General features: G+C 44.5%; 2 pseudogenes; both read left to right on the forward strand.

Moving 5' to 3' along the window:
- Positions 1-397: 397 nt before the first annotated feature.
- On the forward strand, positions 398-2484 carry LOC123090276 (uncharacterized; annotated as a pseudogene).
- An 8781-nt stretch (positions 2485-11265) lies between these two features.
- LOC123090277 (uncharacterized) lies at positions 11266-12514 on the forward strand (annotated as a pseudogene).
- The last annotated feature ends 11231 nt before the right edge of the window (positions 12515-23745 follow it).

The raw sequence follows: 23745 nt of genomic DNA on the forward strand, positions 1-23745 counted from the left end.
AAAACTAATGTTGGTTTTGCTAATACATGGTACTCGCTTGCTTTTGGATCTTGGCGCCACCCTTTTCTGGCTACTGAGAACTGATACCTATCTATGTTGTTTTCCTTGGTATACTAAAATTCAGAAGCATGCATAGTTTTGTTCTGCATGCTTGGCCAGAGTGTTATTGATACATGACATACCTTGGAAAAGTATGGCTGTTTCCTGTTTCCTTCTACGTAAATTTAATTCCAGCTATCCCCTGCCTTCCTTAGCACTGTCAAGAAACCCACAGGTTACAACTCCCACTTCCCAAATCCGATCTGAACCCCGATCAGTCCCACCGCCGATTGTGGCCGCCCGAGCATGATGTTTGATTTTGGCAGCAAGAGGACATGAGAAAGATCTTCTCCATGTTATGTGGGTCCCTAATACACCCTCATCGTGCCGCCGCGTCCCCTCCCGCGCTTGGGTCTTCCCTGAGCCACTAGCGTACCTCGCCGACGTGAGGAATTCCACCACTGCGGAGGCCTTCTTGAGTGATGGCCACATTGTCCAGGTCACCGTTTGCATCACCAACCAGCCTTCTATCTGTGTGTCCACTGCCCTTGCCTCATGGAAGACGGTTGTGGCAGGCCCAACGTCATCTGCTCTGAGAAGGATTTGCTTGTTGTCTCCATCCTCTTCCTACCCATCCTCAGAGGGCGACATGGGTACTTCATCTACAAGGCCAACCCCATGCCATCGTTGTGCCTGCTCCCAGGTCCCCACCAGCGCATACTCACATCCTCGGATCTCGGCCTCTTTCCCTATGATAACAACGTCCATTTAATCCTGGCTGCGCTGTGGTATTCACCGATCCCTTGGGGTTTGATCTCCCCCAGGACTTGGGTTTGGAGGTGTAAAGTGCCGTAGGTGGAGCTGTCGTTCCATGTTAGAGCGTGGATGACCTAGTTTCTAGCTTCCAAGGTGATTCACTTTGGAGAAGCTCGAATGGGTTGATCTTTGGATGGGGATTCTATTCTACAAAATGCTCACCAAAATGTGTGTGGCGCGCTTCATCGCATTTCCTAAGGTGATGCCTGGCAACATGAACAACACAAAATTGTATTTCTGTCCAGTTTAGAATGTTTGCATACAGTAATGGCATGATCAAGTTTGCCGAGATAAAAATATAAGAAAGACCAGATATTGATTAAAGGTCGTATGATGACATGGATATGGAACGACTTCTTGCGACCAATGAATCAAGGGATTCATAGCTTATGACAAGAAAATCTCGGTTGACTACCCAAGTCATTCTATGTTGTTGCCTGACTTGACTCCGAGTGACACCTATGCAAGAGTGTTGACATTAAAGGACCCACTAGCATCTCACCTGTCTTGCACTTGACCTGTGATTGTGATAATATTGTTTACTTGTTGTGTAAATCAAAATTTTGAAGCATAAAGACATGGCTGATCACAATTGACCTGAAAAGAAGATGTTGGTTGATATGGCACCATTTTCTTTCAAAGGATATACCTCAGCCCGCCCTTGTGCATTGTCCAAGTATCTGAACATAGTTCCAGGTAATTATGCTAATGCTTGCATGTTGATCATTTGATTTCTTCTTGTAGTCAAAGTACTTTATTAATGTTTTTCTTGTGAATGAAGTAGTGTTATGATTATGAGTATGTTTCAGTATGGAGATGAGAAACATGTTTAGTGGTGTATCTCTGTTATCCACTACACTGGGTAGGGTTCACATATTACTCATGTCCTAATGAACAAATATAAATTTGGTTACAACTTCTAGTTGGGTTGATGGTTGTAAGTAAATTACTAAAGCCACATGCACCCCTTAGTTTGCTATTGCACCCTTGGTTTTCTGATCTAGAGTCCACCTTGCATGTGCGATGTTTATTGTGCAAATTGCATTTTGTTAACATGTGGTTGCTAAGTCTAGCATTAAATCCTGATAGTTGTGATACTGTATGGGTAAGAATTAAATGGACAAGCATTTATTGTTGTCAAAATTTACCCGCATGTGTGGTTCTCAACCTTTGAAATATTTGGGTGTTCTAATTGATCAACAAAGACATGCATGAGAGGATGTTCAGTGTCAGGTTATAGAGGATAGTACTACATCCAAACAAACTAAAAAAGGATTTGTGCAACATTCAATTCAGTCAGCTAAGCAACTAAAAATATTGTATGTGACCTAGAGACGTGAATGTGAACTCGTCCTTTAGCCTTTTTTCCAGAGTACCCGACAATCAGTTGTGGACTTTTGTGGCTAAACTCTCAATTGAACTCAATACCTTATAATTGATCAGTAGATATATCCTGACCAATCAATGCGATTTTGGTTATGAATGAGTTAATGGGATTCTTATATTTGGTGTATTCTGGTGTTGTGATGCATAAGAAACACGATGACCATAAATTGATTTTGGACCCTCTGATGCTCATTTATCTCATGTGTCCCTGATGCATCAATGGAAGGTACTTTAGGAGGATAGTGTGGAGCTTTTGACAAAGACATTTTGCTCTTAAGCGCCATCCTCATCATGTCAAAAGCCAAATCAAGCTTCCCCTAAAATGCAAACATGGAGATGGAGATCCTTTACGGTGGCCGTAGCTTTTGTTGTCCATCCTCTACAAGACTCTGTTATTGCCATTTTATTCATTGGGCTATTTTGTGTTCCTATGACTAGCTACCTACCATTTAAGTATTGTTAGTTTAACATTATGTGTAGTTCTATCACAAGTATTTTGGTATGGTTAACTGGTTTCTCCAATTTGTGGACCCTGTCTATCTAGTTTGCTTTCATGATAACCAAGTAGTGAAAAATCATACCGCTGGTCGAAAATATCTAAGGTTTGGCACGAGAACTTGTTATTTTGCAAACCTCCTAAACAAAGTATCTCTACTTATAAGATTGATTTAACTTATTGTTCCACTTATAAACCATGTGGCAATAGAAACCTAAGACAAAAGTAAATATAAAATCAAAGTCGTTATGCATCAGTTGGACATGCAGACACAAATAAATAGCTCCTACCACAATGTATGTTTAGCATGCCTTACCAAAGAGACACATGGGAGATATTCAAGGAATTGTTTCCACACTAATGCATTTTCACACGACCAAGTGGTATGCTGTTAGTAAGGGAAATGGGGAAACAAAAATAGAAATGATAAAATCAACAAATTAAGAAAGCTAGTTCCACATTTCCCTGCCCCATCCCGCTCCAATCCCAAACCCTAGCCTATTGGAGTACCACTTGTCACTTTGCCTCTATTACAAAACCTAGCCTACTAGACCCCACCACTCATCGCTTTGTCACAATCTCGGATCCTAGCCTGCTAGACACTACCATTTGTCGCTCTGACATAATCTCAAACCCTACCCTAGCAAACCCCATGATCAGTTGTCCTCTGCCCGCAATCCCTGATTCAATCCACGAGGATCCAGAGGAGTCCTTCAAGGATATTCATACTATTAAACACTTGAAGCACCACACAGAATTACCATCGCGAAATCTCACACAATCAAGCCCTATGCATGCTGGCCATGATGTCATGAACAAATATAGAGGTATGGTTATTATCGAGAGCAACAACTCAAACCCCATTGCATAGACACACTATGTGGCTTGAGCATGTCAGCATGGGATTTATGATCTGAGCTTGATGCCACCAATACAAAGGTTAGCATATGTCTTCTACTTTATTACTTTGTATTTGGGTTGTATCCACGCTTCCCTGCGTAAGGGATTCAGCTGTTTTTAAATCGAGCAGATCGAGGTGATGAGTGATCATATCAGGTTTTGATCTAGCTCTATGACCCTCAGTGGAACCCTAGTAGACCTATGTGCTCCTCTTCATTGTTATGCATTGCCCCTAGCTTTTGTGTATTTGCTATGATTAGTTTTTTGTAGTCTAGCATGGTTTACATTTTAACATTATTTGCTTAGCTTCTTGTAGTTTAGCATCTCTTATACTTTTAGCATTTTTTTGGTTAGTTCTTTGAGTTTAACATACTTTACAAATTAAGCTTTTATCTGGTTAGTTCTTGCAATTTTATGAGGTTTACACTTTTAGCATTTATGTAGTTGTTGCATTTTAGTGGTTTACAATTTTAGCACTTCACTGATTAGGTTCTTGTAGGTTAATGGCATTTACACTTTTTGCACTTAATTGGTTAGTTTCTTGCAATTTATCTAGTTTATACTTTCAACATTTATACTTGATCTCACGCACACATGATGAAGTTTGTAACAAAGTAATTTCCCGAGGGTGCCTTTGAAAACTACATCTTGCCCATTAGGTGGAGAGCTGGCTTGTGCAACTGAGGCACTCTGGAGAAATTCAAGTAAGTGCTGATCATGTATGCCAGATAAACAAAGATGAGGTTATTGAACAGATGGACAAAGTTGTTTCCTCCGAGCTAGATTAGTTGACCATGACATCTATATCCAAAGTGGGCATCTGCTCCAATGGGTGCAAGTGGAACAATGTGGTTTATTGTTGGGGGGAGGGTTACCACTACTTCACATTCTTTGGCCCATTGCGCAAGAAAGAGAGCTAAGCGGGCGAGAAAAAAATCCAATGATGAAAATCTAGGTGTTGTCGTGGTGACCTAATGAGGCTGCATTGACCGTTTGTGTTTGATAGTTTGCACCATTATATTGGATGATTTCTTTCCTTTTATCACATTGATCATGTGAATTCTATGTTGTATCATCTATTTGTTTTATCATATTATGCAGGGAATCGAGACTTTTTGTTTTGGCAAGAGTTCCAATTTGGGAGAAATTCCATGTTTGCCATTTGAAAGCTATTAAGTTATAGTTCTAACTTCAAAAGTAAATTGCTGACACATTTGCCCATACAACCATCACAAGTAAATCAGACATGTCTTGCCCACACCATGAAGCAAAATATGGGGCATGTGTTGTACCCACAAATGTTTTTGGGATAAGGTGAAAGGAAACATGGGTCTTGCCTTTTCCGCTAGAATGTAGAACAAGATTTAGGTTTAGGATTAGCTGTTCGGAAAGAAAGCTAGGTTTATGAATGAACAGAACATGAAGCAAGGCAAATTATGGACTGGCACCAATGAAATTTGGTGGCCATCGGCACAACAATTTTTTTTGATTGTCCTTGAAAACCTCATTTTGCCTATCGCCTACAGAGCCGGTCTATGTAACTATGATGTCATGGAGAAATTCAATGAAGAGTCGATCGTGGATGAAAAGCTCAAGAAATATGTGGTTGTCTAATAGATGGAACAAGATGTATGGATGATAGGATATGTTAGTCCAATAAAAAATAATAATAAGTATGCCAAAGTGTATGTAATTGATAACAATATAGCAGGAATCATACAAATATTGTAGATATGTTTGGTACGTATCATCTTCTACCATCTCCTCTTCCACATCTCACTCTCTTTCTCACCATCGTTCCACCACCATGAACCCCTCCGCACCAACCTTCGATGGACAACACTGCTACTCGGGTGATCGCGTGGTACCCACTTAAAGTTTGTGAAGTATATGCAGGTGTACTCTCGGTTCAACACCATGGACGAGATGATCAAGGAAGGAGAAGTTGTGCTCTCACATGCAATGAATACTGAGATAGAGATGATGAAGCCTGACCCTGCCAAAGGTACTATGCAGGTGGACATACTGTTGTGGCCATGGATGAGGATAAGTTGGCAGATCAAGGTCAGAGAGCTATATGGTCCAAGTACAGGTCTACCATTGTGGTGGCACCGACCACCATTGTTCTAGAGGATGATAATGAGGAGGAGATGGTGGACATTGGCAATACCAAAGCAGTCGAGATAGTGGCCAGGTTTCTTGAGCCTGGCTCCTCTATAATGTCGTTGTAGGTCGAAGAGTACCAGCATCAAGGTTACCACCATTCAAAGTACCTCTAGGCCCGCCATGTCTAGTTAAGATAAAGGTTTTCTCATTTATCATAACCCCCTTTTTATCAAAATCCTTCCCAATACCCTTGTACAGACTAACTGAGCAAGCCTTAAATGAACTCCCCTAGTTTAATCAATGCCACAACATACCACTTTCCATTTAATCGACGTGTGAATTTTAATCGATGGATAAACGATGCCTTAATTGATCCATGCGAAGGTGTGGAGAGAGGGCATACCTCCATTGACGAAGGCATATGGGAGAGAGAGAATCAGTGATGAAGCCGATGTGTGCCACTGGTGCTTGCCATCCAGATCTTGCCTCCTACGATGGTCACTGCCGCTGGAGAGAATGAAGATAGGGGATCCTGAGCATTGAGAAATGTGTGAGGGGATTTATGGTTCCACATCGGGAAATAATGTGGTGTCTCTCGCGGGCCCCACACGAGCAGCCGCTTGCAACCATGTGTGGTCACTCACATCGCTCGGGCCTAGCTCATTGGAAGTAGTTGATTGGGCTGTTCCTCTAGACACAGGCCGAATGGTGCTCTAATTGTCATGCCATGTAGGCGAAATAGTAAAAGCAGGCATCCAAATGGGTTAATTTGGCTCCCCAAAGCCTGCATGAGCCTCGCAAAGCCTACCAAACACACGATAAGGGGTGGACTGTAGTAATGTTGTGGTGCGGCATCAGCTCCTTCGATTGTCCATGTACATCCCCGTCCCACTCTTGTCATTCCTCTTGGCATGCCTCTCTATCCTATCGGTCGTCCTTAACTATATCGAAAGTGCCTCCGTAAGATCTAGCGGTCCCACCTCACCACATCTCATCTTCAATTGGCGTATGGCTCTCCTAGTTGACCACGAGCCGTGATAGTGTTGGCTTTTCGTTGGTTGGTCGTCGGTATACCCGTGGTGTGGGATTTTGTGGTAGTTCAACCCCCTCCTTCTTTGGCTCGGACAGATTGAGGATGCAATCCAAACTTATTTCCCACCATGTCGGTTGTGTTTATCTTTGATTCCGATCTTGGATAGCTTCATCTTTTGTTCTTTCCCATACCTTTCTCCCCTTGGGTTTGTACATGTCCACACCTCGGTCCTCCTTCTACGACATGGATGATTATCGTTTTGACAACATCAGGCTACTAGATTCATAGCTTGGTGACATGGTGTCTATGATCACACAAGTGGTGGCATCTCAAGGCTAATGGTGGTTTTGTCCATCTATTACATGTGCTTCAATCACTGTCATTGTCGTTGCTATGGTAGTCACATTGTTTGGGTTATAGTGGATTGGTGTCCACGCCTTAGCGGTGGACAGTTATTGCTATCTTGCATTGTGTTGTAATTTTACTTGTATGTTGGTTTCAGTCATCTCTTGGTTGCACAACATCAACTCTTGGATTGCCTATCTTAAGGCCGGTTAGGTTCTTATGTTTGTTTCAAGTGTCATGCCTCTCTGGAATGTTGTATGGTTTGTTCCTTCTTTGGATTTGTATAATCTTCTTTCTTAGTGAAATCATATGCAACTCTCTTGCATGGTTCGAATAAAATCTCCAACATGGCTTAGAAAGTATATCTTACATTCTAGGTGTTTTGTGTGCACCATTCTCAATGTTTGGTATAATAGCTTAGAAAATTAAACATGAAGAAATTATGAAGCATTGAGAAAAATGCCATAGGAGAAAAAATATATATATATATATCCATAAGAACTCTTGGTATTCTCTCATGGATGTGATGGTTCATTTTGTTCCACTACACAAAATAGCAAAACCCCACTTCTCCATCTCTCTACCTCTCTAGCGCTATACGGGTGGTACATTCTTAGCTATCGCTTGTTATAAAGTTCCACCTTAATGAATAGACATGCGGCTCTCATGCATGCCACTTATCAGTGGCTTGATTTGAGCAATGCTCATTGTGGCATACATCACAACACCTATTTGCTATGACACAGTCAATTCGGCCGAGCGAGCTTGAACTCCATACATAGCCCATCATGTCCCACTAAGTTTGTTGTTTCCAACCTCACATGTGTGTATGAATAAGAATCCCAATTGTGATAAATATCTTGCCTATTTTCTGTGTTCATGAAATAAAATAGAAACAAATCTAGACATAGATTCATGAATAACGTGTGTACTTGCATTTGGCAAGAAAATTATGGTTGTTTGTGTTCCTCCATATAAATGAAATGGAAGTCTGGCAACTATGAGTGCATACCTTTTATTTGGCAGAACACTCCATTCGCCATACGTTGTCTTGAAAGTGCAAAGTTGTATATGTTTCCCTAATACCTTGGAATTTTCACTTACCTTTTAGTTATTTCTAAAAACGCCTTTTAGTATTATGATAAGAGGCATATGAGCTTGATTCATCTTGGTGATTTTCTGGCGTAGTTTACTTTTCATTTGAGTAAAATGCGCCCTTATTCCATTAACTCAAATTGATTGCACAATAGAGACTAACAACATGGAAAGTGATCACATTTGGGCCATAAAATGATTAATTTTATCAAATAAGGCCAAAACTAATTCCGGACGGAAAACTGATCACGTGGCTACCACGTGAGATTATCTTTAATATCTTGTAAACATACAATTTTTCTACATAGGTCTTTATGCAACAATGTCGACGTTGCAACTGACTTATGCAATTGCTTCGGCTCAAATCGATCAGCACATAGGTTTCCCTTTGTTTGCGTGAAGGAAAAAAATTAAAAGGTTGCGTGTTCCATGAGACTTGAATCCGCAAAGCGAGTTTGTTAGCAATGGGCTTTATAAGCACTAGAACACCAAGATCTTTGCATATAAGGATTTTGTGGACAATATATATTACAACACAAGGATATGGTTACTTGTTTCAAAAGTGCGTTTATAGGATATATAAGATAAGTGCATGTTTGATGGGACTCGAAATGACACCCTACCGAAGGGGGGGTACATGTTAACCACTAGAATGCAAAGTATTTTTTTGTGTCTATAGGAATGCACAATGTATTTAGAAGTCGAGGATTCTTCTGCCATTGCAGCTAATTCAGCTTCCACAAGAATTGATTTTGCTGCCATGTCATTTGATTGGGAGAAAAGTGGCAACAGATCGATCACAATAGAAGCAAAGTGATCAACTGATTAGATCAAATGGGCACCCTTGCAAAGAAAAGAACTCCTCCAAAAACCTGCATGCAACATAACAATAATGGTTAGTGAGTGTTGGTTTTGCCCTTAAGATTATTTGTTCCAGCCTTGTTGAATGGACCAAAAAACCATTAATTATTGTTATTTTTTGAAAGCAAGCAAACAAGGAAGAAGTCAACACAATTGCAAAAAGAGCCCTCCATACATGGTCCATTGTGTCCCACTGGGTTGCTTTTTCCAACTTTCCATGTGCTTATGCCTATGGCTCGAGTGTGATGACTATCTTGCCCTTTTTTGCAAAAAATGTAAATTAAGTAGATCTGCACATAGATGGTTGAATGGCGTGCGTATGTTCCATTCGGTAAGAAAATCATGGTTGTTTGTGTTGTCCACATAAATGGAATGGAAGACTAGCAACTATAAGTGCATACCTTTTTATTTGGTACGTAGAACACTCAAATTTCCATATTTTCTGGAAAGTTGTAAGATCCATATGTTTCCATAACACATTGGAAACTTTAACTCGCCTTTTCGTTACTTGTAGATACATCTTTTAGTATTATTACATTGGCATATGAGCTTGATTCATCTTGATGAATTTATGACTATTTTCCTTGTCATTTTGATGGTGTCCTCCATTCTAGTGCATTCGATGTCATCATGTGATGATGTGAATTTTGTAGTCTCTTAACTGGATTTCCCTTTTACTAACCGGTGAAATAAAAGACTTGCCATTGATTAAAAGAAGTGAATACATACCCTAAGGAACAAATTATTACAATGCCCGAGATAACACATGCCACTCAACCACGCAGGGAGAGGGCACATGGAGGGCCACATGTTTAGCAAACATTGGGAGTGTCGACCAATCCTGCTCCACCTCAAATCCTCGCCACCAAAAATCACCATTGAGTTGGACCCGTAGCCGAATGCGGGTGATGAAGATGATGGCCGACAACCTAAAGGAGGATGAATACAACTTCATCTAGCAAATTCTGGACAGAGAGGATAAATATCTCATCAACACCGTGGATCCTTTAGAACAACATGCACCGGAGAGGAATATGCCCCTTAAGCAGGTTATGGCCTCCTAAAAGAAGCTAAAGTGAGACCAAAGACCTTCTTGCCAAGGATATGCATCCGAAGACAGCAAATTTGGCCTCCAAGATAGGAGGTTGAGATGGATGGTTGCCACTACGTGCACAAGAATTTGACAGAGACTCCCCTCCAGCCAGAGTAGTAGATGTGGTATTGCTCAATCTCCAACTCAAGTGAAGAGAATCGCTGCCTATCCATGGAAGAAGAAAGAGCATGCACCGGTTCCAAAGGAGGTTTGTTCAGTTTCTTGGAGACCAATAGTGAAGTATGAGATCTCCAAAAAAAGGATTTTTTTGTGTCATTGGAGGTATAATGGATTGATGGGCATAAATTTTCTGGAGATTAAGGGCTAGGGGTGGGGCAACGATCCAGAGAGATCCCCGACGAAACCTTTGGTCGACGGCTTGGCACCATCATGGGGCCAAAAATTGAAATGGGAGAAAATTACTGGGGAATTCACTAGAAGAGAAGGGATCTTATTTAGAAGGGCACCTATAGGATGAGTCAAGCAGAGGCCCTTGACGAGGAAGGTGGTGATGGAGACCATACAAAGGATGACCTTGATAGGAGCTCATGTTCGACATATTATGCTTGCTTTGGCTTGCCACTGGCCCTAGATTTTCTTCAGCATGTGCTTTGAGTGTCTATAAAACTATATTTCTTTGTAGCTCAATTCTAATATTAGTCATGTACCTATTGTTGCGTATTCGACACTTTAGTGTGCCGCACTGTTCCCAATGATCCCACCTTCTGTATGAAAACAGAGATAAAATTGATGTTGTTTTTTCTAATACATGGTACTCGCTTGCTTTTAGATCTTGGATGCCACCCTTTTTTGGCTACTGAGAACTGATACTTGTTTGTTTGTTTTCCTTGGTATGCTAAAATCTACCAGTAAGCTTAATTTTTTCTACTTGCTCGGCTAGAGTGTTATCGGTACATGGCATACCATGGAAATGTATGGCTATTACTTATTTCTTTCTATCAAGATTTTATTTCCAACCGTCCCCAACCAGCCTCCCTCAACACTCACAAGAGACCCATAGGACGCAACCCCCACTTCCCAAATCTTATATGAACCCTAATTATTCCAACCACTGATCACTGTCTCCCAAGCATGATGTGCGATTTCGGCAGCAAAGAGGACATCTGCAAGATATTATCCATTTCATGCAGGTCCCTTCGCACCCGCATCGTGAAGCAGTGTCCCCTTCCTCCGCCTGGTGTTCCTCGAGCTACTGGTGTACCTTGCCGACGTAAGGAATACCGCCACCATGGAGTCCTTCTCAAGTGTGGCCACATTGTCTAAGTTACTGTCTGCATCACTACCTAGGCTCCTACCTGTGCATCCACTGCCCTGGCCTCAAGGAAGATAGTTGTGGCAGGCCTAAAATCGTCTTCATGGAGAAGGACTTCCTCGTCCTCTCCATCTTCTTCCTGTCCATCCTTAGAGGGCAGCACGAGCACTTCGTCTACAAGGCTAGCCTCGTGTCATCATTGTGTCTTGACCTCCTGCCCTACGATGATGATGGCCTTTTCGTCCTGGCCATGCTATGCTATTCACAGTCCTTTGGGTTTTACCCTCCATATCTCATCCTCCAAGATGTGGGTTTAGAGCTGTAAAGTGCCACAGGTGGAGCTATCGCTCCATGTTAGAGCACGAATGACCTTGTTTCTAGCTTCTAACGTGATTCGCTTTGGAGAAGCTTGGATGGGTTGATCTCTGGACGGGGATTATGTTCTGCAAGGTGTTCTAAAAAATGCGTGTGGCACAATCTCAATTCCTAAGGTGATGTGTGGCAACAAGGACAACATGAATATGTCTGTGTGACCGGTTTGGAATGTTGCATATAGTAATGGTATGATCAAGTTTGCCGAGATAGAAAAATATGAAAGACCAGATGTTGATGAAAGGTCGTATGATGACATGGATACACTCTATGAGTTAGACTACTTGACAAACCCCAAAAATTTGGTGGATGGCCATGACATGGTACAAAATGACTTCTTGGGACCATTGGAGCAAGGGATTCATGGCTTATGACAAGGAAATCTCTGTTGACTACCCAAGTCATTCTATGTTTTTTCCTGGCCTGACCGTGAGTGATACCTATGCAAGGGAGTTGACACTGAAGGACCTGCAAGCATCTCACCCTATCCTGAGATGGACTTGTGATTGTGGTGATGTTGTTTACTTGTTGTGTAAATTTAAATTTTAAAACATAAAGACATGGCCAATAACTTTTGACTTGAAAAAGAATATGTTGGTTGATATGGCACCATTTCATTTCAAAGGATATTCCTCAGCCCACCCTTGTGCATTGTCCAAGTATCTGAACATAGCTCCAGATAATTATGCTATTGCTTGATTATTGATCATTTGATTTATTATTGGAGGCAAAGTACTTTGTTAATGTTTTCCTTTTAAAGTAAGTGTTACAATTATGAGTACGTTCCAGTATGGAGATTAGAGACATGTTTTAGTGGTGTATGTCAGTTATCCACTACACTGGGTAGGGTACATATATTACTCATGTCCAAATGAACAAATATAAGTTTGGTTATAACTTCAGCTAGCTTGGTGGATGTAAATCAATTAATAAAGACACATGCACCCTTAGTTTGCTGATGCACCCTTGGTTTTCTGATCTAGAGTCCACTGTGCATGTGCGATGTTTATTATGTTGATTGCATTTTGTTCACACGTGTTTGCTGAGTCTAGCATTAAATCTTAATAGCTGTCATTCTGTATGGGAAAGACTCAAATGGAAAAGCATTTATTGTTGTCAAAATTTACCTGCATGTGTGGTTCCCAACCTCTGAAATATTTGGGTTTTCTAATTGATAAAAAGACATGGATCATAGGATGTTCAATGTCAGGTTATAGAGGATAGTACTGAAGCCAAACAAACTAGAAAAGGATTATGCAAAATACAATTCAGTCATCTAAGCAACTGAAAATATTGTATGTGACCTAGAGACGTGACTGTGAACTCTCCAGGGATAAATCAACTTCTAACCACATCATGTTTTGCTGTGCTTTAGCCTTTTTTGTGGATTACATGACAAGCAGGTGCAGACTTTTGTGTCTGAACTCTCAGTTGACCCTGATACCTTACAATCAGTAGATATTTCCCGACCACTTGATGTGATTTTGCTTATGAATGATTTAATGTGATTCTTATATTTGGTATACTCTGCTTTTGTGATGCATAAGAAACACGATGCCCATAAATTGATCTTGGACCCTGTGATGCTCATTTACTCAAGTGTCCCTAATGCAATAACGGAAGGTACTATAGGAGAATAGTGAGGAGCTTGTGAAAAAGACATTTTTCTCTCGAGCGCCATCCTCATCATCTCGAAAGCCAACTCAAGAACCTAAAATGCAAACATTGAGATCTTTTGTAGTGGCCCTAGCTTTCGTTGCCCGTCCTCTGCAAAACTTTGTTATTGCGATCTTATTCACTGGGCTAGTTTGTGTTCGTGTGACTAGCTACCTACCATTTTAGTATTATCAGCTTAACATTATGTGTAGTTCTATCGAGTATGTTTGTATGGTAAACTGGTTTCTCCAATTTGGGGACCCTGTTTGTCTAGTGTGCTTTCATCAAAAACAAGTAGTGAAAAGGCATGCTATTGGTCTAAAATATCTAAGGGCCGGCAAGAGAATCTGTTTGCTATATGTGGAAGATTAGTTCTGATCACATCTAATTTAAGTACCAATACAACACCCTTTCTACATGCTTCACTCTTATAGCCCTCCAAAAATTTCGAAAAAGGAGTAGACTTTTTTATGTAGACATGAGGTAACGGGGTTAGGGGACAAAAAGTCACCTAGTTAATTTGGTGTCAGTTAGTGTGTTCCCAAATCAAGTGGTTGATCTTAACTTGGCAATGATGAATAAGGATTTTTTTTGGAAATGGTTATAGAAGCATCAAAATGGAAAGGGGTTACTTTTGCCGACAAAAAACCCTATTGGCAGATGTTATTTCAAGTTGAGTGTTTTTTTTTGAACTACAGGACAAGAGTGGGGACACCCCTCTCTCAACTCACCAGCTGGCAAGGCTGCCGAATCTAATGGAGAGAGAGGGATCTGGGGAGGAGGAGAAACACGGGCTAGGTGTGGAGGAGAGAGGTAGAGAAAACAAGGTGGGGGCACACATTTGTAGCCATGTCGGTTGTGGAACCTTAACTTTGATGCCACCAAGTTGTTTCCCCTGGGCTAGATTAGTTGAGCATGAAATCTAGCACTAAAGTGGGCATATGCTCCAATCGGTGCACGTGGAACAATGCAGTTTAGGGTTGGGGAGAGGGTTACCACTACTACACATTCTTTGGCCCATTTCGCAAGAAAGAAAGCCAGGTTAGTCGAGAAAAAAATCCAATTATGAAAATCTAGGTGAGCGAGTCCTGGATTAGGGGGTGTCCGGATGGCCGGACTATGACCTTTGGCCGGACTCCCGGACTATGAAGATACAAGATTGAAGACTTCGTCCCGTGTCCAGATGGGACTTTCCTTGGCATGGAAGGCAAGCTTGGCGATACGATATGTAGATCTCCTCCCATTGTAACCGACTCTATGTAACCCTAGCCCTCTCCGGTGTCTATATAAACCAGAGAGTTTTAGTCCATAGGACGAACAACAATCATACCATAGGCTAGCTTCTAGGGTTTATCCTCTCTGATCTCGTGGTAGATCTACTCTTGTACTACCCATGTCATCAATATTAATCAAGCAGGAGTAGGGTTTTACCTCCATCGAGAGGGCCCGAACCTGGGTAAAAACATCGTGTCCCTTGTCTCCTATTACCATCCGCCTAGACGCACAGTTCGGGACCCCCTACCCGAGATCCACCGGTTTTGACACTGACATTGGTGCTTTCATTGAGAGTTCCTCTGTGTCGTCACTTTTAGGCCTGATGGCTTCTTCGATCATCAACCACGACGCGGTCCAGGGTGAGACTTTTCTCCATGGACAGATCTTCGTATTTGGTGGCTTTGCATTGCGGGCCAATTCACTTGGCCATCTGGAGCAGACCGAAAGCTACGCCCCTGGCCATCAGGTCAGATTTGGAAGTTTAAACTACACGGCTGACATCCGCGGAGACTCGATCTTTGACGGATTCGAGCCACAGCCGAGCGCGCCGCACTATCACGATGGGCATGATCTAGCTCTGCCGCCGGACAGTGCCCAGAGCGCCGACCAGGTGTCCGCTGCGACCCTTAGCTCGGAGCCGACTGCGCCGGTCGACGACATGTGGCTGGACGCCGCCTCGGGGGCTGCAATCTCTACGGCGATCGAGCCAAACACCAATCTTGTCCTTCGTGGAGCTCGTGACTCCAAGGTGCCGGACTCCTTTCCGGACTCTGAATCTTCCGCACCCCTCCCGATAAAACCCAATTGGGCTCCGATCATGGAGTTCACCGCCGCGGACATCTCTCAACACTCGCCCTTTGGCGACATCCTGCATTCACTGAAGTCTCTCTCTTTATCAGGAGAGCCCTGGCCGGACTATGGTCAGCAAGATTGGGATGCGGACGACAAAGAAATTCGAAGCCCACCCACCACCCACCTTGTAGCCACTGTCGACGGTTTAACTGACATGCTCGACTTCGACTCCGAAGACATCAACGATATGGACGCCGATGAATAAGGCGAACAAGAACCAGCGCCTATAGGGCACTGGACAACCACCTCATCCCATGATGTATACATGGTGGACACACCTAAAAGAAACAACGACGATGATCAAAAGGGCACAACAAGGGATCGTTCCCTCGAAAAGCAATCAAAGCGGCGGCGTAAGCGCCGTGCCAAACCCCACCTCGACAGAGACCCAACCATAGAGCAGGACGAACCGGCGGACAAGCCGTCGAGCAACCGTCCGAACAGGGAAACTTGGATAAACAAACCGAACAACCCGTCCCCGGTGAAGATAATAGTTCGGACGACCTCACGCCGGACAAGTTGCTGGAGAAGAAGAACCTCCACCAAAGGCTCGTCGCCATTGCGCGTAGCCTGAAAAAGCAGAGGCGGAAGCTCAAAACAGCGGAAGATGCACTCAGAATCAGATGGGGCAAAGTACTCAACACCGCACACAAGTACGGCGACAGTCACCACACAAAGAGCTATCCAAAACGAAAATTACTACCGGAATTTTGTGAGGAGGCCTTAGAGCCCCCACAGTCAAAAAAAAGGAAGCCACCAGGTCGGATAGACGACCCCATGACCGACATAGAGCGGCAAAGAATGCCGCGCTCAATCCGGCAAGCGATCTGCACAAGGATTCGCATCAAAAAGACGGCCCAACTAGATCTATCTACGGGCCAAGAAAGCAAGCTCTAGTAAGCAATGCAACGCAACAAATATCCGAACATCGCACCACACCCAAATACAGGGGCGCCGCACATCCCCTATGTTTCACCGGCGAGGTGCTGGACCATGAATTTCCAGCGGGATTAAAGCCCGTAAACATAGAGGCATACGGTGGAACAACAGATCCTGGAGTCTAGATTGAGGATTATATCCTCCACATACACATGGCTAGAGGAGATGACCTCCACACTATAAAATACTTACCCCTCAAGCTCAAAGGGCCAGCCCGGCATTGGCTTAAAAGCCTTCCCTAAAACACCATAGGAAGTTGGGAAGAGCTCGAGGATGCTTTTCGGGCAAATTTTCAAGGGACCTATGTCCGACCTCCGGATGCAGACGATCTAAGTCATATAACTCAACAACCTGGAGAGTCAGCCCGGAAACTCTGGAACAGATTTCTTACTAAAAAGAATCAGATAGTCGACTGTCCGGACATCGAAGCCCTAGCAGCTTTCAAACATAGCGTTCAAGACGAATGGCTCGCCAGACACCTCGGCCAAGAAAAGACAAGAACAATGGCCGCACTGACAAGCCTCATGACACGCTTTTGTGCAGGAGAGGATAGCTGGGTGGCAAGAAGCAGCACCAGCGACCCAAGTACATCCGAAGTCAGAGATGGAAACGGGAAACCGCGCCATAGCAAGGAACAACGCCGGATCAAGGATAACAGCCCGAAGAGCACGGCAGTAACCGCCGGATTCAAAAGCTCTCGGCAGAATAAGAAAATGCCGCCCCCCAAAGATAATAGGGACGAGCTATCTAACCTCAACAAAATCTTGGACAAAATATGCCAAATCTACAGTACTCCCGGGAGGCCTGCAAACCAAACCCACAGAGATTGTTGGGTCTTCAAGCAATCCGGCAAACTCAACGCCGAACACAAGGGGCTCAACATACCAAGCGAGGATGACGAAGAACCCCACAAGCAGAGCACCGGAGAACAAAAGAAGTTCCCGCAAGAAGTCAAAACAGTAAATTCACTTCATGTGACAAAAGGGAAAAACAGAGTGGCGCCTATGGAGATACGCGTCATACGGCCTGTCCTAGAGGATTCCCGCCACTGGTTGTTACAACCAATCACCTTCGATAATCAAGATTACTCTAGAGGTATCCGGAACGCAGGCTGGACTACCTTGGTCTTAGATCCGATAATTGATGGACTCCACTTTACACAAGTCCTAATGGACGGCGGCAGTGATCTAAACCTGCTATATCAGGACACAATTCGCAAAATGGGGATAAACCCAGCAATAATTCGCCATGGCAACACTTCCTTTCAAGGGGTCATGCCAGGCCCAGATACCCATTGTATGGGTTCCCTCTTGTTAGAAGTTATGTTCAGCTCCCCCGACAACTTCCGAAGTGAAAAGCTAACCTTCCACATCGCCCCATTCATAAATAGCTATCAAGCACTACTGGGACGCGAAGCTTTCACCTGCTTTAATGCAATACCACATTATGCATCCCTTACACTCAAAATGCCCGGTCCACGAGGCATCATCTCATTAAAGGGAAATATCGAGCGTCCCTCGAGCGCGGACGATGGTGCGGCTGCCTTGACAGTTGCACACTAAACTAGCTTTACTAGCTAGAGCACCTAAACAGGTCGTTCAAGACCTCGGACATGGCTCCACGAGTCCGGCGTAAACATACAAAGGCTTAATAGCCTCATACCCCTGTACAAGGTGCTCCGCGCGTTTACACCAAGAGACAATAAAGCTCAATTCTACCCATTTTCTGTATTATACTTTGTTTATCTTAACATAGATTTCTCGCACGATTGTTTTAAACTAAGTTCCTCTCTTTTACAGACGAACACCATGCTACACCCATCCAGGATACGACACAACGGAGACACAGGCACAGACGTACAATAGGGACCCGTTTCAAGGATTCTTTTCATATTAAGACCCTGCGTAAACCTTTTTTACTGTCTCTTGTTGATAACATCCCCCGATTTTTTGCTATAACCGAGGAGGAGGCTGGCGTCTTGGCACGTGGCCACGCCAGAATTTTGCATGTACCTGGACACTATGGGCTTCTTACCAAGGGCTTTTGTTCAGCCCGTTTTCATAAAGACCGAATACCTTAGGGAGTGTTCAGCGTCGCGAGTTTGGCCTTATATGCATCAGCTCCGAATCATGTCTTTGTTCAAATGTTGGGTTTGCCCGGCTCCTGTGTTTTGCTGCCTTACGTTCCGCTCTATCGGCTAAGGCGGCACCAGGAGAACTACTGCGATTGTGCCCCGGTTCGGCCAGGCGAGCACCTCAGTAGAGAAAGCCGAAAACTGACTGTCATGATATAGCGAGAGACTGGTCAACCACTCAATGACTTGCCGGAATCTTTAGGATTCCTCTGCATTAACGAAGGGCCGTTTCCCGGTCAGGCACACACACACCCCGAATTCGAGCGAGCGTGGTGCCCCTAGGGGCTATTCAGTAGCCCCACTGTCAAACTCCTATGGCTAAGTGAAAGTGATAAAGCATAATAGTCCGGTTGCCTAGTTCGCTACGCTATCACCTCCTTTATAGGACCAAGATGTTGGATCAAGTGTGAAAATGCACCTTCTGCGAACACCGCCGCATTATATGCGTGGGGGCTGAAGCCAACGACTGCCATCTTTCAGGTTATATACACATATACATTCACGGCCGCACAGGAGGTATTCTAATTCTTGAAAGCACAAGTATAAAAGGCTTTTATATTCCATCAAAACATTGCTTTTACAAACAGTACATGTTATTCGAACATAACATCCTTCGAGCACTGCGTCTCTACTAAACGAGCGCCCTGCAGAACTTCCTTAAAATAGTGCTCGGCAGGTACTCGGCTTTCGTCCGAATCTTGGGATACAACAGCACTGGCCTTCATCTCCGCCCATTCTGTCTTGACACGGGCAAGAGCCATCTGTGCACCCTCTATGCACGCTGACCTCTTCATTGCATCAATATGCGGCACCGCACCAAGGAACTGCTGCACCAAGCTAATATAACTCTTCGGCTCGGGCCCTTTCGGCCACAGATGACTCACGACATGCTTCATGGCAAGTCCGGATAACCTGTTCAGCTCCGCCCATGCGACCAAACGGTCGGATAACGAAAGTGGGCGCTCTGGGTTGAGGAACTGCGACCAAAACAGTTCTTCCAATTTGTGGTCATTTAGACCCCGGAAGTGTTCGGTCGCGTCCGCGGCACTCGCCGCCAAATCCAGATAAGTGTTCGCCGCACTCCACTTCCGGTCCAATGGAGCATACTTAGGATCCCCAAACTTAATCTGCAGCATATAGGGCTTTCCAGCCGTGATATCTCTGGCCTGACATAGCTCCTCCTTCATAGCTCTCATGGCAGAGCGAGTGTCCTTGGCCTCGGCAGTGACCTTTTCTAGGTCCTTCTGTGCCACCCTATCTTCTTTTTCAAGAAGCTCGCAACGGTCGACAGCATTCCTCAATTTTATAGCCATCTCGGCCATTTCCTTCTTGCTCTGGCAGTGAGCAGCCTGTTCAGCTTTTAGTTCTTTAGCCGCCTTTAAGGCAGCCGCATCGCTTTTCCTGGCTTGCTCCTTGTCTCGGGCAAGTTCCGCCTGAAGGTTCTCCATGGCAGCGGCACCATCTGCATTAAGCACACATGTTATAAGGTACAAGCATCAAGCTCCTCTTACCAGATGTCTTCGGAGACATTACATACCTTGTGCCTCGTCCAGCCGCTCATTGACAAGCGCGATGTTGGCATCTGCCACGTCAAGTTGCCGCTTTAGCTCGGCAAATTCATCAGTCCGGCTAGCCACCGAACACCTCGCCACCTACATAGGAAAGGAGACATATTATACCTCGGATTATGATCCTCTATGCACCGTCATTTTTGACAACACATAGAGTCTCAGGGGCTACTATCTATACATGGCACATTTTATATATGCGGATCTATCAAAAGGTACATCATTTCGCGTACCTCAAAACTTGTCAGTAAACTCTCGTACAATCCGCTTTCCGTGGATGAAATCCTTCTAATCACCGTGTTCATCAACACACGGTGTTCTTCTGAGATAGATGCTCGCCCGAGCAGATCCTTCAGCTCCTCCGACCGTGCACCGGACGGTGCCGGACTCGTCCGAAGACCTTTCTCGAGGTCCGGATTTGGAGAAACCCTCCGAGATGACACCTCGGGGTCGCCCGCCTTGCAAGACGGTACAACTGGGGGAGGCGTTCTGCTCTCCATCATCTCGGGACGAAGATCCCCTGAAGATGAGCTCTGCTGAGAAGGGTTGAGATCCGAACTGCAAGGTAAAATTTCGATTGTCTTCCTCGGAAATAAAACAGGGATGTCACTCATTTTAAACCCCTCTCTTTACTTACGGCTCGGTGGAGAGCTGATCCCCTTGGGGGCGCAATGCGGCCGGGGCACTCTCCGGTGCCGGACCCTCTGACGAAGATTTCTTCCCCCGCTTTGAGGCCGTCGCCTCTGGGTCTTCAGAGGCGGTCCTTTTCTTTCCCTGGTTAGGGGAATTCTCGATTCCTCCTTTCCTGACAGCCTCCTTCGCGGAGGCGGTAGCTTCTTGGTTCCCCTCTTCGCCTTCTTCCAAAGACGCAATCTCCAGCATCCTGGTCAACACAGGATCCGGCGTGGTCTCAGGGAGGGGGGCCGGACACCTGATAATCTTTGCTTTCGCTATCCACTCCTTTTCAAAGGATAGCTCTTCTAAGGGCAATTTTTATGATAAACATATGGGTAGCGTGTCCGGGTACAGGGCTACTTACTTGAGTGTCCGGGTGATTGCAGCTCAGACCTGCATCCTCGGACGAGTCTGGACACATTGCTTGTGATCCGAAGAACAATTTATACATCTCCATGGGCGTCGTGCCCATAAAATGTTGAAGGACTCGCGGTCCCTCCGGATTAAATTCCCATAGGCGGAGGGGGCGATGTTTGCAGGGAAGTATGCGGCGAATCAGCATAATCTGCACCACTACAGCCAAATTTATATGTCTTTCTAGGAGATCTTGAATGCGGCCCTGCAGCAAGGGCACGTCCTTGGACGCCCCCCCAGTTAAGCCCTTTATTGACCCATGACGCTAGTCGTGGTGGGAGACCTGAGCGAAAAGCAGGTGGCGCCACCCATGTGGTGCCTCTGGGAGCTGTGATGTAAAACCACTCTCGTTGCCATAAGCTGAACTCCTCTTGAAAAGAGCCCTCGGGCCATGGAGCGTTGGCAGTCTTGCTTATGATAGCACCTCCGCACTCAGTGTGCTGTCCCTCGATTATCTTCGGTTCTACCTTGAAGGTCTTAAGCCATAGTCCGAAGTGAGGAGTAATATGGAGGAAGGCCTCACACACGACAATGAACGATGAGATTTGGAGGATGGACTCCGGAGCTAAGTCGTGAAACTCTAGCCCGTAATAAAACATGAGCCCCCTCACGAAGGGATCAATCGGGAAGCCTAGCCCCCGAAGGAAGTGAGATGTGAACACCACGATCTCACCGGGCTGGGGAGTGGGGATAGCCTGCCCTGGAGCAGGCAGCCTATGCGAGATTTCGCCGGTTAGATACTTGGCATCTCTCAACTTTTGCACGTCTTCTTCCGTAACGGAGGAAGGCATCCACCAGCCTTGGAGGTCAGAGCCGGACATCATCGAAGGTCCGAAGCGCCTGAATCTGGAGCTTTGTGTGTTGGAACTCGAGGCGAGAGGCGGATTTGATGGGATTGAAAGAAAGGAGTCGATCCTTGGTCTCTTTATAAAGGGGTTGAATACCAAGAGCCCTCCCCGTTACCGTTTGGGACTCACTTTCAATTAAGAAGTCATACCCATGGCACGGTTGGGTTACCCACGCCCGTATTGATGAGAATCCCGGAATAAGGGGACACGATCTCTGCTTTGACAAGACGTGCCAAGGAAACCGCCTTGCTAAACACGCTGAGGTGGGACAGTAAAACGATTCGAATAAAGGCTTGGCTATGACATGATGTCACTCTACGGAATACATCAACAGATTAGATTTGCGAATATTATTCTCTCTACGGTTGTATGTGGAAATTATTTTGCAGAGCCGGACACTATCCTTGTGTTCAACATCTTCTATGAATTATTTGGAGGGGAACCCGCCTTGCAATGCCGAAGACAATTTGCGCGCTGGACTCGTCGTCATTGAAGCCTGGTTCAGGGGCTACTAAGGGAGTCCTAGATTAGGGGGTGTCCGGATGGCCGGACTATGACCTTTGGCCAGACTCCCGGACTATGAAGATACAAGATTGAAGACTTCGTCCGTGTCCGGATGGGACTTCCCTTGGCGTGGAAGGCAAGCTTGGCGATACGATATGTAGATCTCCTCCCATTATAACCGACTCTATGTAACCCTAGCCCTCTTCGGTGTCTATATAAACCGGAGAGTTTTAGTCCGTAGGACGAACAACAATCATACCATAGGCTAGCTTCTAGGGTTTAGCCTCTCTGATCTCGTGGTAGATCTACTCTTGTAATACCCATATCATCAATATTAATCAAGCAGGATTAGGGTTTTACCTCCATCGAGAGGGCCCGAACCTGGGTAAAAACATCGTGTCCCTTGTCTCCTGTTACCATCCGCCTAGATGCACAGTTCGGGACCCCCTACCCAAGATCCGCCGGTTTTGACACCGACACTAGGTGTTGTGATGATTCATTAACTATAGGTTCCTTTTCCTTTAGATTCTTTAAAGTAATTCCTACCTTTGATCCAATTTGAGTAATGTGATTATGAATACTTTTATCAAAAATTTCATTAAGCTCTACGGTAGAAATTTTATTCGCAATAATACAAGCCTTTGCATCACATGTTGCAAAGTTAAAACTGTTTCATTAACCATGAGTGGTGGAGAACCTACCAAATCTATCATAGCGTTGTAAGAATCCAAAGTATGGCTACCCAAGAAATTACCCCCAGTAATGGTATCTAGCACATATCTATACCAAGTAGTAACACCCACATAAAAATTACGCAGGAGAATGGTAGTAGATTGCTTATGGGTAGATCTATTTTGAGCATTGCAAATTCTATACCAGGAATATTTTAAATTTTCTCCCTCCCTTTGTTTAAAATTGAGAACCTCACTTTCAGCAGTACTAACAATGGTAGGAGGACTAGCCATGATAGCCAAACAAGCAATCTAACATAGGAGCAAACAAAAATAAAATAGAAAGATGAACGAAAGGAGGGCGAATAAAAAGGTAAATATTTTTGTGCTTTTC

This window comes from Triticum aestivum, chromosome 4B (assembly GCF_018294505.1).
Source record: "Triticum aestivum cultivar Chinese Spring chromosome 4B, IWGSC CS RefSeq v2.1, whole genome shotgun sequence".
Classification (NCBI taxonomy): domain Eukaryota; kingdom Viridiplantae; phylum Streptophyta; class Magnoliopsida; order Poales; family Poaceae; genus Triticum; species Triticum aestivum.